This window comes from Balaenoptera borealis, assembly GCF_965194805.1.
Source record: "Balaenoptera borealis genome assembly, chromosome: 5".
In the NCBI taxonomy this organism is placed as follows: Eukaryota; Metazoa; Chordata; class Mammalia; order Artiodactyla; family Balaenopteridae; genus Balaenoptera; species Balaenoptera borealis.
In genome coordinates, this window is record NC_138862.1 from 65,065,606 (window position 1) to 65,090,207 (window position 24,602).

The window sequence follows — 24,602 nt, forward strand, 5'->3', positions numbered from 1 at the left end:
GGTGGGAGAGCCTACTTCAGGACACTGGTCCACAAGAGACCTCCCAGCTCCACGTAATACCAAATGGCGAAAATCTCTCAGAGATCTCCATCTCAACATCAAGACCCAGCCTTCACTCAACGACCAGCAAGCTACAGTGCTGGACACCCTATGCCAAACAACTAGCAAGACAGGAACACAGCCCCATCCATTAGCAGAGAGGCTGCCTAAAACCATAATAAGGCCACAGACACCCCAAAACACACCACGAGACGTGGACGTGCCCACCAGAAAGACAAGATCCAGCCTCATCCACCAGAACACAGGCACTAGTCCCCTCCACCAGGAAGCCTACACAACCCACTGAACCAACCTTAGCCACTGGGGACAGATACCAAAAACAACGGGAACTACAAACCTGCAGCCTGTGAAAAGGAGACGCCAAACACAGTAAGATAAGCAAAATGAGAAGACAGAAAAACACACAGCAGATGAAGGAGCAGGGTCAAAACACACCAGACCTAACAAATGAAGAGGAAATAGGCAGTCTACCTGAAAAAGAATTCAGAATAATGATAGTAAAGATGATCCAAAATCTTGGAAATAGAATAGACAAAATGCAAGAAACATTTAACAAGGATGTAGAAGAACTAAAGAGGAACCAAGCAACGATGAAAAACACAATGAATGAAATTGAAAATACTCTAGATGGGATCAATAGCAGAATAACTGAGGCAGAAGAACGGATAAGTGACCTGGAAGATAAAATAGTGTAAATAACTACTGCAGAGCAGAATAAAGAAAAAAGAATGAAAAGAACTGAGGACAGTCTCAGAGACCTCTGGGACAACATTAAATGCGCCAACATTCGAATTATAGGGGTCCCAGAAGAAGAAGAGAAAAAGAAAGGGACTGAGAAAATATAAGTGCCATGCTCATTCCATACCAGGCTCAAGGATGGGAGAAAAACCACAGGGATATTTGTACTTCAAGGCAGTAGATCCCAATCATTTTAGTATGGAGAAATGTTTTTAAAGTCAAAAGATTTTCAAAGATCTGCACTTCAGAATAGGTATACTTTTTATATTCACTTACTGAGAAAAAAATCAATGAAAATAATTACAATAATGTCAATAATGCTTTAAAATAAGTTTTTATATTATTAACCAATAAAACAAATTGAAATTTTTGTGTTTATGTATGCTGGAGTGGGGGTAAAAGAGAGGGAGATAAAGGATGTAATTGAACAGCCAACCTATTTTTTAAAATTTATTCTACATATAGTGGCTGGTATACTTAAAGATTCAGGATCCCTATGATTAAACCAAGATCTCCCAGGGAACCCTGGCCCTTAAGAAAAAAGCCACTCCAACACAGAAAACTGACTGTTTCTAATTTTAGACATTTCTGAAGAGGTTAATTTTAGACTCTTCAAAAATGGCTTCATTTAGTGAAAATGTTTGGAGACAGCCTTGCCTAACCCATCTCTTCCTAAGTAGGAAACCTGGATTCAGGATTTTCTGGGTAGGGGAGGAAACTTGGGTTTAGTACAAAGGGTTTAGTCAGGAAAACAGAAGCCACTCAAGATATTATAAATGGGAAGGGATTTCACAAAAGAATTAGAGGCATACACAATTTTCATTAGGGCCGAAAGAGTAAAAGTCAAGGAGGCCCTTGCTGTCTTTTGGAAAACCCAGAAGTGCATGAATCACGAGGAAGCTGTCGGCAGAGACCACAGCTGCCTGCAGCAACAAGAGGATGCCCAGAGCACTGGCTAAACCAGCTATCTGCAACTGCTGTGCTTGTGCACCTGCCCACGGCTGCAGCCAGAGAATAAGGGATTCTCCTTCCCTTCCTCTTCTGAATTTCATGGCAGAATATAACCTGGAATTATGCTGATAAGGATGCTGGGAAATGTAGTTCTCAAGTCTTCTTTCCTGTGATTATATAAGGGGGAAGGCTGATGTTGATTTGATAATAGATTACCCAGTAAAACCTACCCCTTTTCTCAACTCAAATCCATAAAACCCTTTTAACCCATGTTTCTCTTCTAACCAACATTAGCAATAACCTCATGTGTGTCTACCTAATATGAGGCATCTGCCTCCCATACAAATGTAGACGCACTCATCCTCTCCTGCAAAAGGAGAGACTCAAAGTTCCTTCAGGAACCATATCCATCTCTGAGTAGTGTTAATTCCTCTTCTAGATTGGTCACAATCTTTCTTTGGTAGCCAGTAAACTAAGGATTAAATTATAAGATTAATCACAACTAACACATCTTATATAAAACTGTACGGAAAAGAGAGAAGAAATTGGTATATGAGACATCTGTATCTCATATATCTCAAAGCAAATGTCTGTACCTCAAATATGTACCTCAAAGCAAAAAAAACACATAACTAACACAGTCCTCAGTTTGCAAGTGTTGACAAGGCCATGAACTTCCTTCTCCTACCACCCATTCCATGTTCCCTTTATAATCAATCAGCATCTAAGCCAGCCATATCTATTTATCTGCTGGGATGACCAAATCTTCATTTCTGAAGGTGCCCACAACAGGTTGCTACAGACATCCATTAAATTCTACCAGTCGAATATGGAATATACCCCAGTAAATCCCCTAGGCTCCAGACACTGTGCCATACCTCTTTATGTAACAGCAACCCCAATTCCCCTTCATAATCAGAGTCAATCACCAATGATACACTAACTCTTTCCTTTGTCTCTTGGTTCAGTGGTGCAAGGAGCCCTAAATGGTCAGACTGTTGCCTCAGCTTCCAGTGATAATTAATGTCATGTCTCCCAGTGAAAGGATTCTTTATTTGGGAACTAAGAGTTCTAAACCACCAGAGTCCAAAGGCGTGAAGTTGGGAAGCAAAAATTGGCTTTCTAGACCCATATGTTCTGGCAATGGGATAAATGGTATCATATACAGGTTGCTGTTTTTGAGTATTCAGTGCATCTTGCTTCTGAGTGAACATAATAAAACCAGCCAATCCCATGAATGCGACTCTTTCCCTCACTCTCTTTTTATTTATTATTTTGGCTACAAAATAAAATTCCTCGGTCAGAATAAAAATATTGTGTGTGATACCAAGACAGTGAATAATGCATTCAGTAAGTCCACAGATGGTGGTGCTGGCAGAAACGTTGCTGACAGAGAAGGCAGACCCATATCCATATTACACGTCTATTCCAGGGAGAAAAAAATTGCTGTCCCCTCAATAATGGAAGGAGTCCAATGCAATCAACTCACCACCAGGTGGCTAGCTGGTCCTCCTGGGGAATGTTGCCATATTGGAGCTCAGCTTTGGTCTCTGCCATTGACATGTTAACATGTTGGGCACTCAATAGTAGCAGCCAGAGCAGCCTTGATAAGGGAAAATCCATGTTGTTGAGCTCATGCATAACACCTATCCCTATTAACATGGTCACTTTGTTGATGAGCAAGTTGTGGAGTAGCTGGGGGAAGAAGCTGGCAGCCATCACAGATCAGGTCATCTAGTCCCTGTGATTACTGAGAGTCTTCTCTGCAGCAGATGCCCTTTGTTGAGCAATCGCATGGGTAACAATTATCCTTAACTCTATGCCCATTACAAAATGTCCATCTACATACCTCTTCTTCAGAGTCCTCTGTCCCTAAGCCTTTAACCTTGATATCCCCAAGTCTCTGATCATCCAGCCAAAGTTTTTGCCACTGCCTAGTATAGACCATCCCTCTGGCTAGCTCTTTAAGTCCTTCCCAGGGGTTTTCCCTTCCCTACTGTCCTCTAGGGCCACCCCTGCAATGTAACAGCAATCCATTCCGTGTCTGGTACTGGAACATCACACAGAATCATCTGTAAACCCAAGGCCCCAGGTCTTCCCTTCTCTAGACAAATGACCATCAGCAGCTTCCTATGATTCCACAGGTGTGGGATGAGGGGGAGGCAGCAATACAGAAGAAGATTCCATGGGAGTCCAAACCACTTGCTCAAGGAACTTACTCCTGCCCCCAGGGCTTACTCAATTCCAGTCTCATCCATACCATTTCCACTTGATTATGGAATGCGACAGCACATGCCCAACATCATGGCTTGGTTAACCAGATAACACTCAATAGATGATGTGCAGTTCGGGTTGCTTGGTTCACATGTTGTCCAACAGTCAGAGATTCAGTCTTGGAAGCAAGCATGGAATTGTTTTCAACATGGTATGACTTTACTTTATAACCCCAGGGTCTTCACCATGATTCTCTAATCAGAGTTTTCCCGAGGATCCAGAAAACATTCCTCTCTGTCCCAGACAACTTACTAGGTCTGATTTCATAAGGCTCAAATCACAGAGCACCTTGCACTACAGCCTGCACTTGCTGCACAGCCTTCTCTTGCTGGGCTCCACTCAAAACTGGCGGTCTTACGGGTTATTTGATAAATGAGTCAAAGTACCACATTGAAACGTGTTATTCAGAGAAGCTGACTAACATTGCACTTCTCTGTTGTGAATGGAGATCCAAAATGCAGCAACTCATCTCTCACGTTCCAGAGGGGACAGCTTAACACCCCAGACCACTGAACTCCTATAAACTGCCCTAAAGTGATAAGCCCTGACTTTCCACGGGAGATATTTCCACCCTCGTGCACAATGTGCTGATGAAGACATCTAGAAAACTGCTACTCACCAAAGATGATTGGTAGGATGTCAACAATGTAGAAGACCAGCAATGATGGCCTGTGGGTTAGTGAGATGATCAAGATTCCTGCAGACTCAATAGGACAGAGTCTGACAATTGACACTGATGTGAGGTGAATGAAGGAAGGCAGACTGCTGTCCCTGTAGGTGAAAGAAACAGCCTCTGGTGGTCTTTGCTATTGACCAAAAACAACTGATAGATCAGTGGCTACATAGAAGGTACTAGAGACAAGATGGTTAGAAACACCAGAAAGGACAAGGACAAAGCCAGAAACAGAATGAAGATATCTGCTCTTGGAAAGAGACCATATCTAAAACTTTAGCTGAGCCTGGAGTTACCACACCCAATTAGGTTTAAAAGAATCCATTGTCTTTCCTCAAGATCTAGCTGTGTTCTATATAGGATAAATATACACATTAAATGGTGATGACATAAGAAGCACACTTTTGCATCTTTCAATTTTTTTTTGATACAACTAATTTTGTAATTTTCCAAGGGAATATAGCTTTTGGTTTATTATTTGTGTGGGAGAGACAATTCCATGGGCTTCTGTTTGGTTCTTCCTATGATGATTGCCCTAAGTTAGGCAGCCAAAGCAGGGATTTTCCAGCGGCCAAATGTGTCTTCCAACTATGCATCTAGGAACTGGAGAAGTGACCACAGGGTGGTGGTGTGGACGCACTGCACTCACTCTGAGATTGACTAAAGCCAAAACTCCACGTGTTATCTGACTTTATAAATCCTTACTCTGACTGGTGGACCGCAGCAGTATACTGGATCCCCAGGAGCAGCATCAATTGAGAGCGAAAGTCTAGGAATTACAAAAAATACGGGTTTTCTCACTTTTCAAGGGCACAGAGTCTTTGGGAAATGGCTGCATGAGCCTTTGGGGGAAAGCCAGAAGGACTGCTTCCAATGTATATACTTGCGGCAATACCGTAGGGTTCTTCCTCAAGGGGAGACACTTCCCTTTTTCATTCAAGCATCTTTGGGTCAACTACTTCCAGCCTGGAAATTGTGTGAGAGAACTTTAATCACCATTTTCATGAAACAGATCAGGGCTCTCTGTTCACTAGACATACAGTTTCTCAGTTACTCAGATCAAATAAGACTCTAGGAGGCTTCCCATCTATTTCAGTCATAAGGATACCAAGATCAGTGACCTATTCCCCCAAATCTCTGCATGTGAAATCATTCTGATTATTGCTCTGGCCCTGCTGCTCACTACCATCACCAAGAGTCTCTTTTCTTTGGTAGTTAAGCGTTATCATTTGTCCTCTGTCATTCCAGGATTCCAAACCCCCATTTATTTAAGGGAGCTCATTTCAATCATGGCATTTCCCTGTACCATTCTTAGCCTGTAGAGAACAACAATTAAAGAATTTTTCAAAGATACTGGTGTTCCCCTCACTAATGCCCTTCCCCATGTTTCAGTAAAAAGAATGTTATCTAGGCCCTCCTGATGAATGTGAGTAAGGGGGTCATGTATGATAAACCTAATCCAACATTTCTGCCTTGCTAAGCCTTTAGATTCATTCCTCTACATTTTACCCAGGAAAGTCTAACATCTCAACTGCACTTACAACAAGCTACAACTAAGTCCACATTTATGTTCACCAAGTAAGCAATTGTTAGAGTCAGTTTCAGTTGTTTGAGATAAAACTTCAAATACATTTTGATAAATTCAGCCCAATCCAATGCTGTATTATTTCCTCCTTGTATATAAATTTTAAGAACCTATTGGGAAAATCTTCTTTTGATGAATATGCAATCTCCTCCAAGTTTGGATTGTGTCCTCTTATCCCTGGAGGCTGCTGAGATCCAATATTAGTTTGGATCTGGAGGCAGTAAGAGAGAGTGGGGGTAAGCCTTAAGGATAGTCAGCTTCTCCTAACTGCCTTAATTCCTTTTATTGCAGGGTGTCTAAAAATGAGGAGACCAACCACCTGAAAGATAGAAAGAGGAACTGCTTCTGCTGACAAGGAAATTCAGGATGATTTGGGGTTCAAGGTCCAAATATTCAACAGACTCCGTCCAAAAGTCCCATTCTAATTCTAAGGATTCCATGCCTTCATTAAGCTCCCCTATGCACTGACAACCATTCATCCCATAGTTCTACAGCTTGCTATTTCCTTCTTAACATTCTATTACATCAGCCACTTTGTCTCCAGAAGCATTATATCGAATAGACACTTAATTATGGACAAACATAAATGAAAATTTAACTAAGTTTTTACATGAACTACTAGAATCCCAAGTTTCCCTGGTCATTTCTCATTTGAGTCTAACTAAACCAGATAACCTATCCCACATTCCATATTTGAAATTCTGTCTCCTGGATCCTAAAGCTTTATATCAAATAGGCTTTCATCAGTGTGATGGTTCATTTTATGTGTTAAATTGGAGGAAGTTTTTGGATAAGATTACAATTGAAATTGGCAAGCCTTAAGTAAACAGACCGCCCTCCATAATCTGGGGGGGCCTCATCCAATCGGTTGAAGGCCTAAATAAAACAAAAAGACCCAGCCTCCCTTGGCAAAAGTCAAATCTCCGGAAGACTACCTTTGGCATTTGTCTGCACCATCCTCCCTCCTGGGTCTTGAGGATGCCTGCCTTCATACTGGAACTGCACCATTGGCTCTATTAGTTTCCAGCCTGCCAGCCCACACTGCAGATTTTGGATTCACCAGCCTCCACAATCGTGTGAGCCAATTCCTTAGAATAAAATTTTCTCTCTTTCTATATACGTACACATCCTATTGGTTCTGTTTCTGTGGAGAACCCTGACGAATACAGTCAGGAAATCAGAAACTACTTAAATGGAAAGAGATTTAATATAGACTTAGAGGTTTACATGACTGTTGTAAGGGTTGGGGATGATTCAAAGGTCAAGGAGGCTGGTGCTGGCTTTCAGACAATCTAGAAGTACAAGAATCACAGAGAAGTCACTGCTAATGATCTCAACTGCCTACAGCACCAAAGCAGGTGATTCTCAGGACAATGCCCAGAAACCACTGATATGGCCCCATGTCTGCCATCTGCTGAGGCCCACACGATGTCTACAGCTGCCTTGGTAACTCACGACTTTTCTTTCCCTCTGGCTTCAAATCTTATACAAGTACCTCTCATCGGCCAAAGCCACCACAGAACCTGCTGAGAAGGGAGTCTGAGAAACGTAATTCCAAAGAATCAGAAACATGGGATCGTGGTGGGGAGCAGGGGGTGGTCGTAGCTGTTCGTAAGGGGGCACAGATGCTACTGAGTTGACAAGAGAAACAGAGAGCCTGTGGTGTGCCTACTGAAGACACAGGACCCCTGTGACAAAGCACAGCCCAGAACAGTTCCCAAACACGCTACAGGAACACAGGAAGTCAGGGCTGAAGTCAGCTTAGCAGTCACGTGACCAGCTCCTCATTTGCAGGTGAGGAAAACTAATGCTCAGAAAGGGGATGAAGCTTTCCTCAGGTAACGGTGCTACCTCCTGGCAGAGTCAAACTCTGAACCCAGAAATCATTTCAGATTCTTTCCACCACTCAGTGGTTGCATTTTGAGTTACTCTCTAAAGCCTCATCAAGTGCATAAGCTCTTCTCTCTCAAACACCATGCTCCTGGGTTCACCATCCTTCATCCCAGCAAGCTGCCCCCCTACTCTGGATAATACACCCTCCCACCATGTGCACATTAACAAATCACACCCTGAAGATCTGCACCCAAGACACATTACTTTTAGTGGGAGGAGATCTTATAGCACAGGGAACTATACTCAATATTTTATAATAACCTACAAGGGAAAAGAATATGAAAAAGAATGGAGATTTTACATATATTTATATCATCTGAATCACTTTGCTGTACACCTGAAACTACCACAACGTTGTAAATTAACTATACTTCAATATAAAGAAGAAAAGATTCAGACATCCAAATAGTTCTCCTTTTCCAGTTTTCTTCCTTATTTCTTCTTTCTTCTAGCCTCTGCTTTAGGACTCAAGTCTTCTGGTCACCAGAAAAGAACATTCTCTCTTCTAAGGTAAAACTCGCTTTCCATTTATCTATAAAGACAAATCATGACTTGACAGCTGCCCTGGACTCTGCCCATAAAAATCTCCCTAAATCAGGCTTTCCATCCTCTTGGTCTACAAGCATCCCAGTAAGCAGCACAAGCCTTCCTCTGAGTCTCAAATCCTTTTTTTGGTCCCCTCATAAATCTGTTCCCACAGCTTCACCATCCTGGCTTGTCATCTCTGCCCAGATAAACATCAGCAAAGCATATTATCATATCTAACACCCAATCATACTTCAATTTCTCTGGTTTCAGATTAGAATAATTTAATCCCTTTGCAGAGGAGCAATTTGGCAACATTTCTGTCCTTTGGTGATAAGAGCAGCATTGTGATTTTGCCAGGCCTACAGGAAGGATAAGAGGGCTCTGTTAAATCCTACTTTGCCAGCCACCTGCACCCACCAGCCCTTGGGAAGGTTCAAAGGAGCCTAAGGAACAACAGACAGACGGGAAGCATAGTGATGGCCAGGGCCAGGTGCTGCAATGCGAGACTAGCGTAGGCTTTCTGGGAAAAGCAGGGCTGGACCTCAAGTCCTGTATCTAAGAGCTAAGCGCTTACTATCTTCTCCCTGGACACATGGATGATCTTGCCTCAATGGCATGTGTGCAGAGGCAGACAGAGTAGGAAATGCCCCAGGAAAGAGTCAGACTCAACTTAGCAACCAGCTTCACAGCAGGAGGTTGTGGGAGACAGAACACAGGACACAGCTGCCTGACGTGAACCCCGCCAACTGCTAAAGGTAGCCTAGAAATCCGGCCCCTCTGATTAGCTGCTCCTCTTCCTCAGGGCCAAAGGGGTGGCACCAGGAAGACCCTCACCCACAGAGCAAAGGTCAGGGGTCAGAGTGAATGGGCACCCCGAGTTTGGTCTTTGCTAGACATGCCTCCCTTCTCCCTACGACATAAACCACCAAGTCTTCTCTCGTGCCAGGCAGTTGCTGGATTAAGGTGACTTGGCTGAACTCAGGATGAGAATGGAGTGTCTGCCAACACTTGTTCCTGATTCCTCTCCAGAACTTGTCCATTTCCCAATAGAACAAACACCAAAATAGACAAAATTTCACAACTCTCTAACTGACAGGAAGGAAAAAAATGTCCCTGTTCTGTTTAAAATGGTTTAGCAGTAAGAGGCTCCAGAGAATTCTTGAAGAGATTGGCGCTGGCCATGCGTAGGCCAGAATGCACACGTTCCAATTATCTGACATCCTCTTCCAACACATCCAGGGCACTCTCTGCATCTCATTTGCATCAAACTCATTTCAGCACATTTTTGATTACTATTTTATTATTCCCTTTTCAATCCCAAACTTTCAATAGCAGAGGTTTATTATCTTAAGTAGTTCTTAGGCTTATAAGCAACCTTTACTCCCTACTCCCCCTCCAGCCCTACTTTCCACAAACTACCCTCCCTCCCCAGGCCACTGCACACACGTAAGTATTCCTCATTACCACTCCTATTACTGGAGTGAAGTATTTCAGATAAAAGCATCAAAACTTAGACAGAGCGGTCAGTCATAGAAAGGTGAGCCTCAAACTTGCTGAGAAGATATTCTTTACTTCACACTCACCATTCCTGATGTCAAGAGAATTAACTCTTTTATATAATCCTCAGTAAAACAATTCATGGTTTCCTGTATTGGTGATCACTATCACAACAGTGAAACATGTCCTCAGATTTTGATGACTGGGTCAAAGGTAAAAAGCAGGAAAAAAGAAGACCAGGGCAGCAGAGAGAATTGGACAGGACAGGAGAGTAGAGGAAAAACGTGGAACAAGACCAAGAGAAAGTACTGGAAGGGCCACAGGATCTCTCTTTAGTATCCCCCAAGGTTTAGTGTTCCACAGTCAGCATGTTGATCCGCCCCTCGTAGACATAATAGGATCCTGGAGATCACACATCCCATATAGGAAGAGAGAACAAGGGACCTAGGTGCAGTCAAGTTGATGGTCACAGCCATGCAAACTTTAGTTTCCAAAACCCTACCCAGCTATCCATATCCCTGTGTCATTCCCACCTCCGGAACACGTCTAGAATTTTGAAGTTTTTCACTAACCTTTCCTGGGCTGGTTGACCCACGTGGAATTCTCCACCATGGCAGGAGAACTCCCCACTGAGAGAGAATTACCAAGTTCACACATAGAGGTTAACAACCACCACGGGGAGAGGGCAGTGGTTCCCGCTGCATCTTTCACACCCAGATTCTAGAACTGAGACTAGAGGAGTGGGCAGACGTTAGGCTTTGCCAGGCAGGTAAAAGATGAGCTGAGAGGCGTCCCCTGCCAGAGGAGGCAAGGCCTTTGGTTAAATCGTAACAGCACAGCTAATGCCATCGCAGGAGGAGGCTTGCCCCACTAATCCCTCCGGAGAAAACTGCCCATGTATGACGTTTCCACCTCATTAGAGCTTCAGTTCTTTCATTAAATAGTGAGCACATCAGACGGTTCTCTGTGGTGTGGAGGAGCGGAGTCTCTGCCCTCGGAGGGGGATGCTGTGTATCCTCCAGAGAAAGTCCAGTTGGCTGCGCTAATTGCTAACAGATTTCTCACACATGTTATCTCTTCATCTGCCCAGGAAGTACATGCTGCACCACAGGAGATGTGGGACAGAACTCTGTTGCTAGGAATCTAAATGATAGTGGCAATTAATTATTCACACCGGTAAAAGGAAGAAACTTAACGAGCAGCCCAACAATGAAACCTACTCCGGGAAGTTGAATAAGATGAGGAGGAAAGAGAAATCCCTGGTCACTTAGTCCCTCAACTGATCTTTAGGTGGGATGGGACCATGTTCTATGGCAGAACCAGAAAGGACCTGGTCTAAGTCCTTCACTTACAGATAATGAAACTGAGAGGTGGAAGAAGGAAGTCACTTGTCCAAAATACAAAGAAAGTGACGTGGCCGTGAGCTCTTACTATGTGCTGTGTTCTAAGCACTTTATGTCTACGTGCTCTTTTTTTTTTTTTTAATTTATTTATTTTTATTTATTTATTTTTGGCTGTGTTGGGTCTTCGTTTCTGTGTGAGGGCTTTCTCTAGTTGTGGCAAGCGGGGGCCACTCTTCATCGCGGTGCGCGGGCCTCTCACCGTCGCGGCCTCTCCCGTTGCGGAGCACAGGCTCCAGACGCACAGGCTCAGCACTTGTGGCTCACGGGCCCAGTTGCTCCGCGGCATGTGGGATCCTCCCAGACCAGGGTTCGAACCCGTGCCCCCTGCACCGGCAGGCAGACTCCCAACCACTGCGCCACCAGGGAAGCCCTACGTGCTCTTTTAATACTAACAATTCTACAAAGTAGGTACCTTACAGTGAAACTGAGCTGACTGTCAGTTGCACAAATGGTGCAGGAATGTCCTGCTCACCTGGAAACTCACCTAAGAGAACCTTCCCCAACTTAAATTTCTACAGCCAGCTTGCCTTTTCCCTAGACATTGCTACCTAAACCAGCACACACCAGACTCAAGAGGAACCAACCCTGAGTGAGCCCAGGCACAGATTTTTAATATGCCTACAGAGTACTGAAACCATGAGACAGGAGATAAAAGAATCCAGTTAGATGAGAGACAAAGGAGGTAGCTCCATACTATATAGTATGACATTCTAGATTCAGCGTTCTTTTGGCCTCTGTTGCCTATCCTTGAATGCCTGCGATGAGCAAACTCAAATTTCTTTTCTTAGGCAAGCTTGAGTGAGCTTCTGCTTCTCGCAATCAGAATTTCTCTGTCAAAGCTGGCATGCATGTGTGTGTGTGTGGGCGCACGTGTGCACATGCTTGAGTGCACGTGTTCATAACCACACAATGAATTGAAGCATGTCAAGTAAAAGAGGTTCTACTGAGAATATGAGAAAAGACTTGACTGAGGACTTGGAAGGTAAAATGTCTGTCCCATTGGGAGTCACAGGGTATCTTCTGATCCAGAACCAACAATAATAATCAAAAGTAATGCCAATTAATACTAAAGTAACATCTGAGCTCTTCCTATGTGCTAGCTTCTAAGAATTTTACATGCATGTACTCATTTAACCCTAACAACTTTGTAACATAGGTACTATTTTTATCCCCATTTTATAAACAAAGAAACTAAAAGAGAAGTTAAGTAACTAGTCCAATGTTCTCCAGTAAGTGGCAGAGCGAGGATTTGAACTCAGAGAGTATAGCTTCCTAGCCTGTGGTCTAGGTGGTGGAAGGGCAAGAGAGTCTCTAGGTTCCTCCTTCTCTTTAAGGGACCACAAGCCCAACAAGGGGCTTTCAGAATTCCAGAAGGGAAAGGTGGGCCTCAGCAAACAGGTCAGCTTCCTAGGTACTAGGCAAGTAGAGGGTTTAGGATAAAAATTTTGCAAATATAATTATTGCTTCAATTTGTTAGCCCTTGTGATTTAAACCACTGCCTCAGCCATCAAACGATTCTGACTGCATTTTGATTTTCACCTCAATGTTAAGTCCCACAGATCAACAATGTAACTGCGTCAGCCATGAGTGAGAGGCCATGCTCAGTCTGCATGGAGCCAATGAGGATTAGTGGTTTGTGAGGAGGTGGATACTAGCGATATTTCATATCGGCCAGGATGACCAAGTATTTAGCCTTGTGAAAAACAAGATTAAAAATAAAGTTTGCAATTTTTAAAAACCCATATGTTGTTTTAATTGTGAAGAATTAGATTATTTTGTTTGTTTTCCATGCCAGGAACCCAAAATCAGCCTGCAAACTTATCTTGCAATTCAAACCAATTCACTACTTAGAGCCAGTCCACGATCATCTGTCTTACCTTCTCTTAATTCTTGAGTAGAAAAGATTGAGTAGAAAAGATGTAACTCCTTCCCTCTCCACTGGCCTAAAGGGCCTATGTGGATCAGAAAAGAGGGATGGTTGCAAAAAGCAGAAGACACAAGACACAGAATGAAAGAAGCATCACTGTAGGTTATTGATAAAAAGAGTCATAGGCAGAGCTGGAAAGTCATACAAAATATAAACTGCCTAAAGAAAATAGATATTGGTTCAATGGAAGCTTCCCAAATTTTGTCTTATGTTTGAAGACAGAAAAGAAAATACATCCAATTTATCTGAGTTCAGGGTCTGAAGCAGCTGGCTCACGGGCTTGATTCCTATGAAACCTGTTCAAAGGAATAACCTGTTTTCCTGCTCATTAGGGATTGTGAACCAGATAATTCAGTTTCAGCCACACAGCAATACTTTATAACCCAGAGAATATAAAGGAGAGATGGTGTTGGGAAAGCAAGATAGAAGAAGGAGCAACAGTCTCTTTTTGTGAAACAACACAGAACACATCATTTTCGACTTCAACAAGAAATAAAAGAGAATAAAGAATCTGGAAACCCAGAGCTTATAAATCTTTTTCCATTTCCTTCCTGTCCTTCATCTATTCCAAGGTGTTCTGAGAAACCAGGGCAATTACTAAAGATTATCTAGATCCCTAAAGTTTGCTCAGAGTCTATATTCATGAGGAAAAAATTCCAGGAAGGGGAGAGAGAGAAGATAGAGCATGCATAAAGATTCTAGAAAGGAGAACAAGTCAAAGTTTAGGACCATCAGCCATGTGACAAATACAGCACTGACCTTTACAGAGCAAGTTTTTAGTGACCCCCAGGGAACTCATCTAAAAACATTTATTTATTATGTCCAAAGTCCACCCATATCTCCTCATGTTCCTCTATGTTTGCCCCTATCCATGTAACAATATAGACCTCTTATGCTTTCATAATACTTTTTGATTTACAAAGCACTTCCGCATTCATTAGGTCTCTTGGTCCTCCAAGCTATCCTATCGGCAGACACCATTACAGATGGCAACGCTGAGTTTCACAAAGACTGAAACTTTTGCCCAAGATGTGACAGAGCTCTATCTGGCTCTATCTGTCCATATATTAACTCCCTCCCTTCTCTCTGCTGCTTTAGCTGCCAGAATCCATCAACTCCTTTTAAAATAATCAAATGCAACATTTCATCTGGGTAACTAGTCCCTCTTTTTCTCTCAATCCATATGCTCCAAGTAGAGTTGACTCCATCCCAAGTGTTCTGACTCAGATCTGTCCCATTGAGTATCACATGCCCTTGGGATGGGGGAATAACCCAATCAGGACTAATAAGATGCAATCATATTTGGTTTGGTCTGCTGTAAACAAGAGGTGATCTCTTTTCCACTGGACTTACACCTCACAAGATGGAGGCCTGGTGCTTCTAACAACCATCATATGGAACCTGATATTGGAACCATCTCTGAAGGTGAGGAAGGCTGAGGGATGGAGGACAACCAGATCCACATAGCACTTTATGAGCCCCTGGATCAAACCACATGTGAAGGGCAACCCTCCATCTTTTCAGTTAGGTTAAACAACACATTTCTTTTCTTTTCTTAAGCTAGGTTGAACTGGGTTTTCTCTCATTTGTCCTAACTGATACATTACCCAATGCCTTGGGTATGTCCCTCCCCAAAATATTCCTCAAGACAAAAAGGAGGATCTTCCCAGATAGAAGACAAGGACATGAAAGGTCACACAGCCAGGACTCCAAGCTAAATACTCTCTCACCAGGTACTGAGCTATTTTCCCTGGCATCACAGTATCTGGTACTTAATTAAGACTTTTTTGTTATTGTTCTTGTTTATAATTTTGGACACGTTATCTCTCCAAATAGACTCTTAGGATGGAAACATGTTCCTATACTACACCTGTAGCCCTCACAATGCCCTGAACAATATGTACATAGCACACGTTGTTTTTTTTAACTTTATATATAGTATACAGCACACATTATAAATACTCAAAAATTTTTTACTGAATTGGCAAAAGGAAATACAAAGAGGGTAGGGATGACATAGCAGCAGTCAGATAGCCAAATGATAAAAGAATGAAGAGATGATAAAGTTAATTTCTGTGATGTCCTTAATATTGGCCTTATGATTCAATATAAACTTTAAGAATTTTTTTTCAAAAAAAAAGCAGCACATAGTTTAAAGGTGGCAATGCCTCTATATTGAAAACTGAGAAACCAATAGAATATAGCAGAGTTCTAACCTCACAGTAGGCTTTCAACAAACTTTACGAAATCTAATCAAGAGTCAGGCCCCAATCCAAGTTACTATGCCATGAAATATTCCCAGAAGGGCTTTCTTAATGATAATAAATAATCCAAAACATTTTTTCATGGTTTATTTTTTCATGTTTTATTCCTATGTTAAAGAATAACAAAAATAGTAACAACTATTTTGTCAAATATCTACTATGTACAAGACATTGCCAGACACAGAGAGATATTTTTCATATATTTACCCAGTCCTTTAAAATATCTGCAAAGTATGTAGTACTATTGACTTTTTAAAAAATTTTTAAAAAGAGTACCTTAAAGAAGGTAAGTGGGAGTTCTGTTTGGGGAACTAGAAAACCAAATAAACCTCCTTACCAAAAGATCACATAAAAATATGGGCTAAAATAATATAAACATCTGTGAAAGAGCAGGGCTTATAACAAACTGAGAGAAAATTCCACCAAAAACAAAGAGGGATCTCAATCCACAGGAGTAAGTGTATGAGCTCAGCTGCAACAGTCTGGGAGATGGAAAGTGTTGCTGGTTTTGTAACCCAAGTCCCTTGGATTTTATGCCTAGACAGGGCCAGGAGATAAAGTAAGGCACAGAGTTGGAATTAAGTCACCTCACGTAAAACCAGGCAACTCAATGGGCTGTAAATTCAGTGAAAGGGTGAACTAAAAAAACTTATCTACTAGCACAGGGAAATAACAGGAAAGCTTTTTCTATCAAGGCCTGGTTGCTGATGGAAATAAAGTTTACCCTAAGAACTTGTAACCAGGAATGTGTCTCTGTGTGTTGAGTGTGCATTTACCACTCTCAAGCTCTAGGAACCATGAAAATGGTTTCCGGCCTGTTAAGGCCCCTAAAACACCTGAAAGAAAAAAAAAACAAACTTTCTAAAGGGACGTGCCCTCAACCCCAGCCAACCAGGATTCAAATAGAAAAAGCACTGCTGAATTAGATTATAATCTAAAATTGTAAAACAAATTTAAAAAGTCTCCTCAATAAACAAAAGTCAGTATGTAGGGCTTCCCTGGTGGCGCAGTGGTTGAGAGTCTGCCTGCCAATGCAGGGGACACGGGTTCGAGCCCTGGTCTGGGAAGATCCCACATGCCACGGAGCAGCTGGGCCCGTGAGCCGCAACTGCTGAGCCTGCGCGTCTGGAGCCTGTGCTCCGCAATAAGAGAGGCCGCGATAGTGAGAGGCCCGCGCACCGCGATGAAGAGTGGCCCCCGCTTGCCACAACTAGAGAAAGCCGTCGCACAGAAATGAAGACCTAACACAGCCATAAATAAATTAATTAATTAATTAAAAAAAAAAAAAGTCAGTATGTAAAACATATACCAGGTTAGACTCCAATATCTTCAAATGATGGACCTATCAGGGAAACTGCAAGATAAATATTTTAGATGGTTAATATAGATGGAATGGAAAATTATAAAAAAGAAAAAAGACCTTATAAATGAATAACAGAAAAGTTTGAAAAAGAACAAAGTGGAACATCTTAATTTAGTCATTTAAATGAAAGGAAATAAAAGATATAAAGTTTTTGTTTCTGAAGCTTGATGGTGAGTTCCCAAGCATTCATTACAGTATTCTATATATCTTTTGCGTCTCTAAACAAAATAGTTAATTTTGAAAAGTAAAAAAACAAACTCAGTGAATAGGTTAAACAAATTAGATACACCTGAAGAAAGAATAATGAACATGAAAGTAACTGTAAGGAAATTAACCCAAAATTAAGTTTAGAGAACTAAAGAGATAAAAAAAATTTAAGATAGTGGTGAAGGGTATGGATGACAGAATGAAAAGGCCTAACATATGTCTAATAGGAGTTCCAGAAAGAGAAAATAGAGAGAAATGGGAAGTGTATTAGCTTTAAAGATAACAGCACAGGGTTTCCAAGTATTGAAGAAAAACATAATTCAGGATGCAAAATTATTTATGAGCAGAATAAGTAAAAATAAATCCACACCTAGATACCCATTGTGAAACTCCACAACACCAAAGAACAGATCTTAAAAGCATCCAGAGGGAAAACCTAGGGTACCTTCAAATGATAATTAGACAATAAAAGATTTCTCAACAGCAACAATAGAAACAAGAAGACAAAGGAATAATATCTTTGAAACATTCAAAGGAAATAATGTCAACCTTGAATTCTTTACCAATCTAGATCACCATTCATAAATCATAGTGAGATAAAGACCATTTCAGGCACACTACGTCAGACAGCTTTCCACTAACAGATACTTGCTCAGAGCACCAATAAAGAATGTACTTTAGGAAGGATTCTCAACCCAAAAGGAAGGGCTGAAATACATGAAAGAATAATGACCAAATAAAATTGTTTAAAATGTGGTTAATCTAGATAAGCATTAATTGTAAAATCAATAATAACAATGATAATTGGTGAGTATAAAACCAGACAAATCTTAAATATTGAACAATAAAAGGTAAAAAGAGAGAGAACAAATAGATTCTAAGATTCTTGTGCTGCTCGGGAGAAGAATAGATCTTTGTTAAGCCAAATACGCATGCTAAAATGTTAGGTGTGACCTTTAAAAAATGAAAGCAGAAGGCATGAATTTCAAATAGTAGAAGGGGGAAAATGAATAAAAATAACAATAGAAGGCAGTGAGAAAAGGGAAAAAAGCAAGTAACAGTTGAGCAGTGAGTTAGACTAGTATTTCTCAAACTTTAATGGAGAGGAATCACCTGCAGTTCTTGTTAAAAGGCAAATTCTAATTAGTAGGTTTGGGGCAAGGTCTAAGAATATGAATTTTGCATAAGCTCCTGGATGATGTTGATCGATTGGTCTATAGACCACACTTTGAAAAGCAAGTTGGGAGATTATATTATTCCCCAAAATGTGTTGCTCATCTCTGGGCTGGATTATACTTTCTCCATCCCACTGATGGTCAGGCTTGCTCATGTATGTTGCTTTGGCCATGAAATAGGCAGAAGTAATATGTGTTATTTCCTAGGAGAGGCTTAAAGAGCCATCATGTGCCTTTCCACAATTTCTTTTCCTTCTGCAATGAAAGTAGCAAAAATCAGATAGATGTAACTTAATCAGCCTGGGTCTGGGAATAAAGACACACTGAACAAACTCAAGCTTGCTGCCTGGGTGAGGTAGCATGGGTGAGAAGTAGAAAAGCTTCACTGATGTAATGCACTGTGATTTGGGGCTCTTTGTTACTGCAATGGAACCCAGCATATTCTGATCAATACAAGCTGTGCTGTATACTATAAGTGTGTTACACTGAGTTTAAAGAACCACCTTCCATCACTTATTTGACTGGGGACTTTGGTCAAGATATTTAACTTTTCTGGACCTCAGCTACTTCATCCACAAAATGGAAATAAAATTTACTTGCCTGAAGGTAGGATAAAAACACATAAAACAGCTCAGAAATAGTCTGCTTATGAATGAACTAGGTCCCAACAACTGCTCCCAAAAAGAAGAAAATGGAGAGGAGAGAGGACGAGAGAAGAAAGATGAGGAGGAGGAGGAGGAGGAAAGGGAGGAGAAAGACAAGTCTAAATGACTTGTTCAAGATCATACAGCTAATAGGGTAGTGGAATGATACACCAACCCAGGCAGTTTCACTCCAAAACCTATTCCTTTTCTACTCTGCCACGCTGATGAGGCCAATCTGAATGAACAGATTTTGACACTTTGAATAGTGTTTAGTTTGGAAGGGCTGCCCCCAGCCATGACCCTCAATCTCTTTATGAGCACACCTTCATTCATCCCCAACCTCTTTTCTCCCCATCCAGTTTGACCGCTTCTTCACCCTTCCTAATCCCAGAAATCAGAAGCAGATGCCATGGCTTTGGCAAAAGAGTCGGAGTGAACACCACTATGAATTTTAATGGACGAGGGCAGATGGGAATCAAAGGAAAGAGCATCCTCGGAACGCCACCGTCTTATACTTTGCATCTGAAAATCTGCTCTGTCTCCACTGAGGAAATCATCTAATTACACCTTCAGCTTATTAGTCAACAAGTTAATAATATTTGTCAAGTGCTTTCTCGGAACCTACAATTGTGTTCACAGTTGCATGATCTGGGAACAGGAAGAAATTAGCCAGTGATGCTGATAATACTGGATGGGAAAACACTGCACATGATGAAAACTTAGAAATGGAAAACAAAACCCTAAGGCTTTAAATATATAAAGAAGAGATTGAACTTGAATAAAATGCAAACTGTATATAAACTAAGATGCATCATCTTGGGAAAAATTATTCCAAAGCACAAATATTCATTGAGAAGAAAAAACAGATAGGCTATGTAAAATAAATAGCTAGTGGGAAGCAGTCGCATGGCACAGGGAGATCAGCTCGGTGCTTTGTGACCACCTAGAGGGGTGGGATAGGGAGGGTGGGAGACAGACGCAAGAGGGAGACGCAAGAGGGAGACGCAAGAGGGAGGAGAAATGGGGATAAATGTATATGTATAGCTGATTCATTCTGTTATACAGCAGAAACTAACACACCATTGTAAAGCAATTATACTCCAATAAAGATGTTAAATAAATAAATAAATAAATAAAGTCGTTTGTGAAAAAAAATAGGCTGAAAGGGACTAAGGAGTGACAGGTAAGAATGATTATATAAGAAAAGGGCCTGCATCCCAGAAAAAACAAATGATCATTTATCTTTAAACAACTGATTAAACTGTACCTACAATACTGCATACTGCATTTGTAGCAGCTTGGAAACTATTTATAAATAAGACAATGGAGGTTGTTCTGAGTAGGACAATCTGGACAGTGAATGAGTAGGCAACTCAGAGCCAACTAACACTTGCTTGGTGCCCACTGTGGGCAGCTCTGTCTTGAGTCAAAAGGTATAAAGAGTTTCCAATCTAGTTTGGTTTCAGCCCTGACTGGACTCAAAGGAAAGAGCATACATTAACTTTACTACTTTTAGCCCTGGACAGGAGTGGAAAGCTTCCAAAGAAGCATAAATCACACACACGTTTTTCTGATTTACTTTTCATCTCAGGAGTTGGCTAACTCCATCACAAGAGCCAAATCTGTAACATTGGGCTTCATCTCCGCTGCCTTTGTCAAGAGGGCTCAGAAATATAAACTGAGTGATTAGAAAGAGAGCCCCTTTACTTTTAGAATCAACAGTATGGTGTGTTTGCAAGGCTGTCTAACAGCTCTCCCCCAGTCTCTCTGCTGTTGTTAGAATCTGCTCTTTCAAATCAAACTGCTCCTCCACCAAGGCCCTGCCTCTTCTCCCGAAATGCTATAGGGAAAGGTAAGAAGTTTCATGATGCCTCTACCCAACAGCACAGTACCATTTATAGTGGAAATTTTCCTCACAGCCTCTACCCAAAGTGCAACCTGGGACATTAGCCACGACTATCCTCAAACTAAGACAATGCAGGGAGGTCCCCATCGGGGGCCTAATGAAATCTCCATACAAATAGGGGGACAGTGGTACATCTGGGAATGCAAAGGGAAAAAAAATGCACAGACACAAGATGGAGAAGTGGCTCTGTGTAGGAATGAGTGAGAAAAGACAGCCTAGAAATCAGCAGGGATCACAATCTGAGCAAGAAATAGCCACGTGTGGGCACTAGAGTTTAAACGGTTCTGGAACACGGGTCGGTTCTCAGCTTAGCAATATAGAAGAGTTAATACAGCTAATACTTTTTTCACACCACGCACTGTACTAAGTGCGATGCAGACATCAATTCACCTGATCTTTAGACCACAACTGGATTATCATCATTCCCATTTTAGAGACGAGGAAATGCCACAGAGAAAGATAAACAAGGTGGTGGAAGGTCACAGGGCTAGAACTTCTGCAGAAGTGAGATTTGAACCCCGGCGTTCTGACCAATGACACATGCGTGAACACTGCATCGTGCAGCCTGCGGCATTTGTGAGCACAACATGGTGGCTAAAGGAAGAGCCACAGAGACGAAGGAAAGAAGTTTTTAAAGTAAGGGTTACAAGGTTAATTTTTTTTAAGTCAGTCTATTTATGCTGGGGGAAAGGAAAAGGAAGGAGTACTCCCTGGAGGAGAAAGAGAAGGAAGAAGGAACAAGGTGCATTTTTTATTCATTTGAAACCCTTGCATTCCAGCAATCTGCTTGAAACAGGCACATGGGTTTTGACACAATTACTTGGGAAGTTTAAATGAGTTGTTCCAATTGAAGGATTAACAAGATAGGCTTGTACTTATTTGAGCATGCCAAAAATAATAAATAAATCCATTTTCCTATACTGTTTCATGCTTTGTAGGCAAAAGGCATTTGGGGAGGGATGTATGTTGCAAAAGTTAATAATGCCAAGAAAAAAAGGAACCTTGAATAGAAGCACTTCTGGCTTCCACATGATTATCTTCTCTTTCTGAATGTCCACTTCCTGAGCCATGACCAGGGCCTCAAAAGACATCTAACAGACATCACCATGTATCAGATGCTATGTGAGATGCTCAAGACACATGACTCCTCCCCAAATGAGGCCACAATCTCACAGTTCAGAAAAGAAAAATGTAGAAATAAGAGAAACATAAGGTAGAAATAACAAATTCCAAAAAGGGGGTGGGGGGGGAGAATTGGCTGCATAAATTTAAAGGACAGAAAAATTAGATCTGATTGCAGGACTCTGAAGAGGTTTTGAGGGGAAAACTGAGATTGGATTGAACCCTAGGGGGCACTGTGACCAGGAAAAGGCATTCCAAGAAAGAGGATCAGCATGAATGAAGGTACAGTAATAGAAAATAACAATGCATATTTGAAAAATATTGAGGGCCATAATCTGGCCAGAATATAGGATGCTTACAGGGTAGAAATGGCCAACAGAGGTGAAAAAGTGAGTTGAAACCATACCGTAGAAGATCTTAAAATTTTAACTTTTGACAAAGATATCTATTAAGGTTCCCATGCAGGAGAGTAGCAAGGTCAGAGGCAATATGCTGCAGAAAAATCACTATGCTATCGCGATGAAGAGTGGCCCCCGCTTGCCGCAACTAGAGAAAGCCCTTGCACAGAAACGAAGACCCAACACAGCCAAAAATAAAAAAAATTTTTTTAAAAAATCACTATGCTAGTAGCAGTATTAAGCATGGATTGAGTAAGAAAGAGACCTGAAGTAGGGGGCTGAGAAATGTTCACCCCTAAGCTATGAACTACGCCCTCAGTCGTAGATGACACCATTTTCAAGGCCTGCCTTTGCTCACGTAAGGGTTAAGGCAAGAAAATATACATGAATCCACGTGTCCCACGTGGAAAACACCAAGTCCATATGAAGTAACATATGAAGATGGCACCACACTGCCAGCCTGCGAGGCAGTCTCTGTCATCTGTTCTTAAAATTAAAGGCTTCCTCCTCACCCTTTGGTTATGTTCTTGAACTCAGATAATCTCTTCCGATTCTGTTTCTGACCCCCTGCTAAAGTTTCAGTATCTCTCCCCACTTGTACTTTACCTGGTTGCAGACTGGTACTTTTGACAAGACTCCTAGACTCTTTATCCCAATATTGCCCTGGGATGGTGCTTTCAGATCTATCATGGTCCCATACTCTGCAGCCAAGGGCCATTCCTGCCCCATCCTTATTCAGGCCATGATCTGAAAGCTCTCAGGTCTGGAGCCCCACTGATCGGGAAAGATTAATAGACACTGTTGTCTCAGAGGAGAAGTACTTTCCAAGTATCTCCATCTCCCAGGCTTTATGAAAAGGATTGAAATTGTCCTAGTGATAGTAGCCAGGGTCATGAGTTCCTAAGATTCACAAACAGGAAGGCTCTTCCAAGTCATCTAGCCCCATCTTCTGCAGTTTATACAGAACAAAATATATATTAAGAGGCTTATTCATAGTCACACAAAGTGTCAACCAGAACTAACATCTCCTAACTCAATCCAATAGATATTTGTTAGCAGTTAGAATGTATAAAGTGTTATCAATCTAAATTACAGATGCAATCAAGACCGCAATGACTGCATAATTTTTATCCACATCCTATAGCACTTTATTATATGACCCTGCATTGCTCATTAATTGCTTCATTTAATCATCTTGGCTTTCCAAATGGATTGAAATTCTTGGAGGGCAGGCATTAGATTGTCTCCTTGCATTTCCAGCTGCCTGGCATGGTGCTAGACACAAGGTAGACCCCCCCAACAATCACCTAATGTGTTGGTTGATTACAAAGAAGTGGTGAATTTTTGCACCCTCTGTATTTAAATATATGATGTTGTATAACATCAGTGTTCTCTTAGGAGGGAAAGATTATGAACAGGGTTTTTAATTTTTTTTTTAATGTTGGTAATTTAGATATTAATATTTTAATGAAGTAAATGAGAACTAATATCCTCATCTACCACCAGCAATTAAGGAAACCTGGGGTGACTCCTATATCTGTAGATGAGAAAACCAGCTGTTGAATCATTTCTCAGCAACAACGTCTGATCCTTTATTAATACACATTTCCTTTGCTGAATTAAACATGGTGTCTCCCCTGTCTCTTTCTCCATGTTCCCATTCTTTACCTATAACAAATAAAACTGCAAGTATAGAGGAGTCCTTAATCTAGAAATTGGTACCTTGAGCAAAATGGAAGTTATTTCCCCTTTAACACCCACAGAATAATGGCCTCAATGAGATTTCCCCAAAGTTGGGGAGAACCAATGGAAGAATTGTTCAATTCTGTAAAACCCATTATGAATTAGGACACTGATGAGTAGTGGTCTGAATTTTTTCTTCCAGTTCTAAACATGGAAGTTTGAAAAATCCTGTAGTTGAATATAGTAATTTTTAAAGAAATTTTGGAGCAAAAGGATTATTAATAAATATTAGCACTAATTATATTTACTAC

The 24,602-nt window shown here is 41.3% G+C and overlaps 1 long non-coding RNA gene across 1 annotated transcript in view; it reads right to left on the reverse strand.

The window, feature by feature from the left end:
- Window positions 1–16,774: 16,774 nt before the first annotated feature.
- The window catches only part of LOC309630067, a 124,324-nt gene continuing 116,496 nt past the window's right edge, over window positions 16,775–24,602 (reverse strand). The window contains exon 3 of the long non-coding RNA XR_014245402.1: window positions 16,775–17,147. This is a non-coding gene — a long non-coding RNA (uncharacterized lncRNA). The remainder of the gene's footprint in view (window positions 17,148–24,602) is intronic.